The following is a 10,040-nucleotide window of genomic DNA, read 5'->3' on the forward strand; positions in this document are numbered from 1 at the left end:
AGTCCTTTTAAAAATATTATAAAATGACCCCAAATATTTTACTTTTATTCAATTTAGTCTCCAAGCCTAAAACATGCATATTAACCATTTTTACTCAAATTTGAGCTTATGAATTTATTGGAACCTTACTACAACCCATATTTGATGTTATTACACATTAAATCCTTTTACTTTTACTAGTTTAACAATTTAGTCCCTAACTGGTAAATTCATCAAAAATAACTTAACAAGATGCTTATAAATGACAACTAATACTTTAAATTCATCATTTTATATCTAGAATAAAAAATATTCATTAATGGAATAATTCAAAATCTTTAACAGTTTCGAAAACGAAGGTACGAGCTAGCTAGACCAAGTTGTAATGATCTTAAAAACATAAAAACTACAAGAAATGAATTAAGAAATCATATCATGCATGAGTAGCTAAGAATGTCTGAAAGCTTAAAGAAAACTCCCATAGAGCATTCGGTTCCAAAATAGAAGAAAGATGATGCTTATGTTTCTTTATTTTTTTCTTTACCTTTTAATAAATATTATAACATATAAAACACATATAAAATTAAAAGGAATTAAAGCTTTATCCATCCACCAACTAAAGAATGGGTAATTTATCCATTAAGGCCATCCAATTATGTTTCTTTAATCAATTAACACCTTTAAATTAATAGCGATTGATTTTTTCAACTATTATGATTTAATTCTTTTTGCTTAATTAACTATCTAAACATTAAAATTTCTTAACGAAACTTTAATACAACCTTAATAACACTCTGTAAATATTTATAAAAATATTTACGGTTCGGTTTATAAAAACAGGGTCTCGATACCTCATTTTCTAAAACCGCTTGACTTTAAGGTCATACCACTTGAACCTAATTGTTCTTCTATTTAACTTAAATCATTAAATCAAATTTTATCAATACATCATATATTATTCATAAATATTATTATCACACGTCGGATTTGTGGCCCCGAAACAACTGTTCTGACACTTTAGAGAAATGGGTTGTTACAACTATTCTTTTAGAGTTTGCCACGAAGGTTATTCTTTTTTAGTTCGCCACAAAGGTTATTCTTTCATAGTTCAAGAAGTTATTCTTTCATGTCATGTTTACGATATGGATTTGCCTAAATTCACGTTGCGTGAGGTTCACCCATCATCTTCTTAGGACATGCAGAAAACCCTGTTAGGTAATCACCATCCTTTAGTTCCTTTTAGAGGTTGTCATGGCCATGGCTTAATATACATGTAAGGTTACCAATCCAGACTAAACCTTTAAAATGATAACAAATTACCAGTCCAGGCTAAATCTGTGTCACATGTATCTTCGAGTTCACAATAAATGCTGAAGCTCAATTATGAAACAAACTCACTTTATAGACATTTCATGCACTGAAACAAACTAAGCACAATCTTCCTAATTCACTATTAACAACCAACATCATATACATATCATAACATACAATCTAGACATTTATATGCAACCATACTTCACATCACATTACTCATACTTGTACTCATCAGATTCTATATCAGATATACATACTATCCACAACAAACATTCACATAATCATAGATATCCTTTAATAATCCCTTATATAGCCACATACATACTAAAACTTTCAAGATCTTAAGTCACCTTTCAACCAATTCCCTATAGATCTTTTGATATGAACAGTACAACTGCACAAGTCATCATAGAGACTCACTCGATTCTCACCTACCACGATTCAAAACTCTAGATCCAAACTTCCATCACGCAATCAGCAGCAACCATTGATAAAAAACATAGAAACCCATCAAGATCTATTCACATACCTTTTTACCCTCATTTCTAACATTGGAAGTCCCTAAGCAAAGCCTTATACCTTATCTTACTATTCTACCAGTTCTAACAGGCTTACTCTTTAGAACTCAATATGCAAAGTCATATTGCTTACCCAGACATGAAGTATCTCTTCATAACTACCCAAAATCACAACTTCCAACTTAAAAAAGAAAGAAATGCTTGTAGTTTCTTAAGAATTATAGTAGCACTTTAGAAAAAAATGAAGAAGAAAACTTACCACTTACTCAATCTCAATACATATATATACAACCTAAATCCTTATTGGAACTCGACAAGTGTTATATTTTTTCAAAATTGTCATTGCTAATGGTTTACAACTACAAAGAAAACATAAATGAGAGCCCAATATGACCAATATCCTGTTACTCTAACTAAATTAGTCTTAACTACAATACTTACAATGTAATTAGCATAGTAGCTCAACCAACTTGGCGTGAACTCAAACCATCATTACCTTTTTACTTGGTTAAGATCTTATTCCAAATAACATAGCGATCCAACAAAAAGCCATCACAAACTTACACATAATTATAATTCGCCCATCTTATACGCCAAAAGAAATATTTGCGCGGATACTACTTTGTCAATAGACCATTTTTAAAACTTCGCGCCATAACCTTGAATCTATCAAAACTGGGGTGTTACAAATATACTTGTTTCATTAACATTCCATGTAGAACTTGTACATTCTACCATCCCGGTTGACTTGGCAATGATTACTTTCACTATTTGTATAGTCTACCATCCTAGGTTGACAATGATAGTTTTCACTATTTGTATATTCTACCATCCTAGGTGACCCGAAAATGATGGTTTTCACTATTTACGTATTCTACCATCCTGGTTAGCTCGTCAACGATAGTTCACTATTTGCATATTCTACCATCCCTATTGGCCCGACAATGATGATTTTCTCTATTTGCATATTCCACCATCCCAAGTGACCCGACAACGATAATTTTCACTATTTACATATTCTTTCATCCTAGGTGGCCTGACAACGATGGTTTTCACTAGTTGCATATTCTACCATCCCGGGTACCTGATAACGATGGTTTTCAATCACTATATTAAGGACTCCATGGCATGCCAACTGAACTCAACTCTTCCCTAAACAGTTAGTAGGGTAATTACTAAATCAATACACATAATAATCACACATCATAGTTTATATCAAGCTTATTTATGCTATATTCAATTTAATCTAATTCTGAACATTTAATGCCATCATGTATAAATCGAGTCAAGAAGCAACAACACATTTACCTCAATAGATAGATTTGAAACAATCACATATATGTATACATGCATATGTATATTTATTTATGTATTGAACTCAAATTATAAAAGTACAAATCAAAACTTTTGTCACTCGTCCACGACACTAGCTTTTCTTTTATGTAGAGACGGCCCGACGTCGTCTTTAGCTATGTTTGGTAGTTCAATTATAAAGCAATGTAAATTTCCATCCAATTCACATTCAAATACATAGTAAAACATATTTTACATTTTATTAAATTTAGTCCCTATATTCGAGAGACTCGTATTTTTCAATATCTAACATCAGATCAAATTTTGATTTCACATTCTTTTATTAGGGACCCTATACTTTTAATATACAACATAATCTCATGAAAATTTTTAATTTGTTCAATTTAGTCCTTAATGTTACAAAATTATCTAACAAGCTTAACTTAGTTACCAATTTAATCCTTAACATAATCTAAGTTCACTATTTTGTGATCTTTTCAATTTCAAGCCTAATTCATCAAATTTTCTCTAATGGTAACTTGTCAAACATCTACCAATTTATTAAATTAACACATGGGCTAGCTAAATCAAGCTCCCATTATCAAGAATCTATAAAAATTTGAAGAAAATAACTTGATTACCTTGGTTAATTTGGGACAAAAATGAAGATGAAGGCTTGGAGAAATTTCTTCTTTCTTTTTAACTTAGGACGGCAAAGAAAGATGGACAAGATGAAAATGTTTTCATCTTCCACTGGAGTTTACTATTTATACTAGTATTACTAGTTTAATTAAGCTACCTCAAGTTAATTATGATTAATTTACAAAACTAATATATATTTATCCATAATTGTAGTTATAGAAACTAAGTGGATGTCATCATCAATTCCCACAATTACAAAAGAAATAACGGTTTAATAACCATTTTGGTCCTTTGCATAATTGTTAAGTAGGTCCTCAAGTATTTTATAAATTAAAATTTAATAGAAATTAGATTTTTATAATTTAGTCCTTGAGTTTTAATTAACGATTTTCTCAATTAAATTACTTAACTGATATTCAATATATTTTCATAATAGCTCCATAAATATTCTCATTTTACCTTTATGGACTCAATTCACCTAAATGAGGTTCCGATTTTTTGAAACCACTTAAAATCAAGTCGTTATATTAATATTCTCAAGGACAACTTCAATATTTTGTTCAATAACATGAAGAACAAAGTTAAAGGACATTGAAGCAGTGTTTAAGGATCTTATTATAGGTTCTTATCCTATCTGTTATTTTTGATGGAATGCCTAAAACTACCCATAGCCCCTCCCTAACCCTTAAATAGGAGGATAATGCATTTCAGCACATTCAAATCCACGTTCTCCTACATTAGCAACATTGTCGATACCAATCGAGCTAAGACTTAATCGGCAACACTTCATTATTAAGTAAACTTAAAAAGTTATATATCCTTAGAAAATAATTTTTTTCTTTCACTTATAGAAATTTCAAATTAAGATATTTTAAAATATACTATTTTAAAATGTTAGCATTTGTAATTATTTTTATATGAATAAATTGTTTTTAGAAAAAAATAAATTATTAAAATTTTATGAGTTAAGGTTTTCTCTTGTTCTCCCTCTCTTCGGAGCAACTCTTTTATATTTATAAGGCACAGTCCCCTGATGTGACGTGTTAGGGGACCGTTAGGTGCCAAGTGCATGAAACATTCACCCCTAGCTCGACATGTACTCTGAAACGTGTCTCTCTCCGCGAGGTGGTGAGATGATCACTGTAACACCCTTAACTCGTCTTCATCACCGAATTAGGGTTACGGGATATTACGATAGTTAACAAGTCTGATAATATCTTAAAACAATTCAAAAATCAATTTAAACATCATAAATCAACATTCAATCATTATTCATAGCATATAAGCATAAACGAAACTTAAATTGGGCCTACGGAACTTAAAAATCAGTTTAGAAACAAGTCATTTACCTATACATTTCGTTTAAATCATTATTCACAGCATGTAAGAGTAAACAGAACTTAAATAGCGTCTTTTAGCTATGGCCTTAATCATTTGAATTGTGATTAACCTGCCCATATCTATTTCATATTATATACCATTCAATTCACACATACTCATTTACCATGCTTCACAAATCAATTCAACATTTCCAATTTTATGACTTACCTCAATCATGATAACTATAGTATATATACAGAAACACACATATAATTTAATTCAAATCATTAAAAATATAATAAACCTAATACAAACTTACCTAAACTGATTCTGCAACAAAAACAACCCTAACATCTAATCAACAAATTTTCCTTTCCCGCGTTTATCAATCGACTAATACGTTTCTTGATCTAAATATATTAATTTTATTCAACTAATCGATTCAAATTCCATAAAATACTTAAATTCACATATTTGCTCTTTATCAACATTTTACATTTTACCCTAATTTTTACCTTTTATTCAATTTAGTCCCTAAATCCAAAAATTTTAAATTGAACACATTTAATCCAAAACCATACTAGAATAATTTCATATACTCCTAGTACATCCAATATTTAACACATTTTCATAAGAATTTCATGACTTTACTTTTTAACAAGTCCCTAAATACAAAATTAACAAAATTTACTTAATCAAATAGTCCTTAAACATTTTATAGCTTCCAAATCCAAAATTTATATCAAAAACACCTAAGATTCATCAATGGAAAGTTTTAAATCTTTAACAATTTTGAAATCGGTGATATAAATTGACTAGACCTAGTTGCAACGATCTTAAAAATATAAAAAAAATATTAAAAAAGGGCTTGAATTTCATACCATGCAAGGAGATTTAAATCTTGGTTGATTCTTCCCTCAAGCTTCAATGGTGGTTTAGGTTAAAGAAAAATAAAATGATGAAGATGATGACTAATTACCTTTTGTTTTTTTAATGTTTTAATAATATTATAACATATAATTCTTTTAAATTAAAAATTTTAAACATATAATTATTTTCACCCATTAATCATCCACACTAACTAAATAAGGTCTAATTGCATTTTAAAACCCTCATTTAATACTTTTATAACCATTTAATACAAATAAACTTATAGCGATTAACTTTTACAGTCTTTACAATTTGGTCCATTTTACTTAATTAATTATGTAAAGGTTAAAATTTTTGGACCAAACTTTAATACACCTATATAATCACTCTGTAAATATTTAATAAAAATATTTACAGACTCGATTAATAGAAACGAGGCCTCGATATTTCGCTTTCCAAAACCACTTGACTTTAAGGACAAACCATTTGAACTTAACTATTTATTCAAATAACAACAATTATCGAATTAAAATTTACTATAATATTATATTTAACTTATAAATATTAAATAATAATATTTATGGGCTCACACATTGGATTTGTGGCATCGAAACCACTATTTTAAACACCACTAAAAAATGAGTTGTTACAATCACACTTTGCGTGATGTGTGTGATGGGTGGCTTGTCACCTTGCAAGGTTGTGAGGCGAGATGATGACGGAGAAATGGTTAAATGGTAATGCCTTGGTGAGGACATCTTTACAAGATGGTGAGGCACTTCGATGGCTTAAGAGTCAGGCTCACGAGATTGTGCGAGGTGGCAAAGATTGCCTTGCGAAGTGAGAAGGCAATGGCTGGCTAGCGAGGGCTCGTGAAGTGGCAATGGGCATAAAATGGGCCTTGCGAAGTGATGATGGACTTGTGAGATGGCAAGGCACCATAGCTGGCTTGCAAGATGGGTCGAGCTTCTAATTTCATGTGGTCGAGTCGAATTTTAAGTTTCTCAAATATTCTATAACAAATATATATAAAAGATATATAAACGCAATGCGAAAATCATTGTATTCATGAGATATATAAGTTTTAAATAAATATAAATAAATACTTTGAACTTTAACCTTTTTCTTTTATTTTGTGGTAAGGCATATAAATGAATTAAAATTTTAACAAAATTTGAAAAATAGGACCTTTTGAAATTTTTATAATTTTTATTCAAATAAGTTAATTTATTTTGGAAAATTTAAAACATTAACAAAATGAAATCTCTTGCCTAAATTGCTCTTCTAAACAGAATTTTTTGTGAAAAAATTTATTGTAGCCATTCATTTAAAATTTCACATTTTTAGCTCTTAAATTTGTATTTTGTCAAATTACCACGATATGGATGGAAAAGTTAATATTTTTCAACTTTATTAATGTGACATACACATGGATGGTCATGTAAATAGCATATAAGTATTTAATTGACTTATTAAAATTTTTAAAATTAAAAATCATTAAAATTATTTAAAGAGTATAAAAATTTTAATATTTTAAAAAGTAATTAAATGTCGACATGTCGTATATGTGGCAATCCACATGTATGCTACATCAACAAAGTTAGGAAAAGTTAACTTTTCCTTCCATTTTGAGGTGAGTTGACAAAAAATGCAAGTTTAATGGCTAAAAGAGACAAAAAATTAAATGAAGAGCTAAAATAAACTTTTTTGTAAAGTTGGAAGATCAAAAAGACATTATTCATTTTTTAATGATAAAGTGTGAACACTTATTAACTATCATAATATTTATACTTTATTTAAATTCTTAAGTGTATTACTATTACGAGTTATTTAAACACCAACTCAATTGAAAATTAACTAAAATATCCTTTAAAAGTAACAAATATTATTATTAAATTATTTTCATTTTATATAAAACCTTATAAAACAATTTAAACCTATAATAAATATGTCAATGATGGACTTCAACCTAGAATATTAAGATTTTCAATGTTTCAATTTTGCTATTCCAACCAATAATTAATTTAGTTTTTATATAAATTTTTTATAAATATATTTATATAATATTTTTCAGGTTAATGTAATTTAATAGAACTATATTTATGATGTAGACATGCATCAAATATCAATTTTATCAAAGTGGAAGTTTCCTCGTAAACAAGTCGCACCAGGCTATGGTAGAAAAGTCCAATAACTTTGATCACATAGACCCCTAGTCAGTACGATATTGGAAAACATTACCCTATAAATATCTCCACTGCCTCAATCCCTCTGCTCACATCAAACTTCCCTCTCATCCTTTGAAAATGAAGTCCTTAGCTATGGGAAAAAAGCTACTAACATCTGTTCTCGTAGGACTAGTAGTTGCTTCAGCTATAACCCAAACCGTGTTGGCTCAAAACTGTGGTTGTGCGCCAAACTTGTGTTGCAGTCAACATGGTTATTGCGGTCAGGGTAACGATTACTGTGGCACTGGTTGCAAAGAAGGCCCTTGTTTCTCCAAGTCTTCCACTGGTGCTTCAGTTGCCTCCATTATTTCACCTCAGTTCTTCAACGGGATAATCAGCCAAGCTCGTGCAGATTGTGCAGGCAAGAAATTCTATACACGATAAACTTTCCTGACTGCACTTGATTCCTTTCCCGATTTTGGAAAAATGGGTTCTGATGTTGAATCCAAGCGTGAGATTGCTGCTTTCTTTGCCCATGCCACCCATGAGACTGAATGTAAAGCTCTTTTTCCTTTGAAGTGAACTAAACCACAGATTCAAAGCCAATTATATAGTCCTAAATCTGCTGTATTTGTATATATTCCTATTTTTGCAGTCTTTTGCCATACAGAAGAACAGGATAAAAGTGATAGCCACTGTGACACCACCAAGCCAGAGTTCCCATGTGCACCAGGGAAGTCCTACTATGGTCGAGGACCGCTCCAGCTTTGATGGAATTATAACTACGGGAAAGCAGGGAATGCTTTGACGCTGGACTTATTGAAAAATCCTGAAATGGTGGCCAATGATCCTGTTGTCTCATTTAAGGGTTCATTATGGTACTGGATGGCCGCTGTCCGCCCCGTCATCGGCCGAGGGTTCGGAGAAACCATCAAAGCCATCAATGGCAGGGTTGAATGTGGTGTTACAGCTGCAAAAGACAGAGCTCAGCATCGAATTCAGTTTTACACCGATTATTGTAAACGATTTGGGGTTGATCCAGGACCCAATGTGTCTTGTTAGAGTTTCAGCGATGTTTTCAGCTGTTTTTCTAGCAGTATAATACGAAAAAGTAGGGGCTTGAAGGCTACTGATGCTGTTGAGTAGCTTATGATTTTCCCAGACCTGCTATAGAATAAAATAAAGGGAAATATGCGTCCTTTTTTCTTAATATAGACAAACAATTTTCTTTTTACTTGATAGATGGATAAGGCTTTTAAGTTAATAAGTGGTTTAGTTAAAGTAAGGTGGACCATCATTTTTCTTACTCCCTCCTAATTTTGGGTTGCCCTTCATTCATAATTTTTAGTGTTCTCTCATAAGCCTTGCCATTAAATTTTCTGCTATGCTTTCGTACTATTTTCTCGTAATTTTTGGAATGCTATTAAAATTTCTAGTATGCTTTCAAAATAAAATTTTGAATTATATCAGACAAATATTTCGCATACTAATAACATTTAAAATTTTAAAAATAATAAAACAAAATTTATTAGACCAACCAATATTTAGTAGTCTCTTATCATTTTTTTTTATATTCCCCACCAAGGAAAAACAAAAAGTTTCTTCTTACTAAATTTGTTTCAGTTATTTAATTTTTAATATTTTAAAAAATTATCCTCAAATATTTTTTCCTTACAAAATTTAGCATGAAAAATAATAATTTAAAAGTTATTAAATTTTTTCGTTACATAATCCTATTTAAATTTCTTAATATTTAAAATTAATATTTTATACTCCAAAATTATATCTCAACCAAATCATCATTTCAAAAATATATAAAACATTTTGAGGATATATTAAAAAATGAAAAAGAATACCAAAAAATTGAGAGAATATAAAATTAAAAGAAAGTACAAAATAACATAAGGAGCCACAAAACTTATGAGGTAATACTAGA

General features: G+C 30.1%; 1 pseudogene; it reads left to right on the top strand.

The window, feature by feature from the left end:
* Positions 1-8,157: 8,157 nt before the first annotated feature.
* On the top strand, positions 8,158-9,533 carry LOC108486905 (endochitinase EP3-like; annotated as a pseudogene).
* The last annotated feature ends 507 nt before the right edge of the window (positions 9,534-10,040 follow it).

Source organism: Gossypium arboreum, chromosome 10 (assembly GCF_025698485.1).
Source record: "Gossypium arboreum isolate Shixiya-1 chromosome 10, ASM2569848v2, whole genome shotgun sequence".
NCBI classification, from domain to species: domain Eukaryota; kingdom Viridiplantae; phylum Streptophyta; class Magnoliopsida; order Malvales; family Malvaceae; genus Gossypium; species Gossypium arboreum.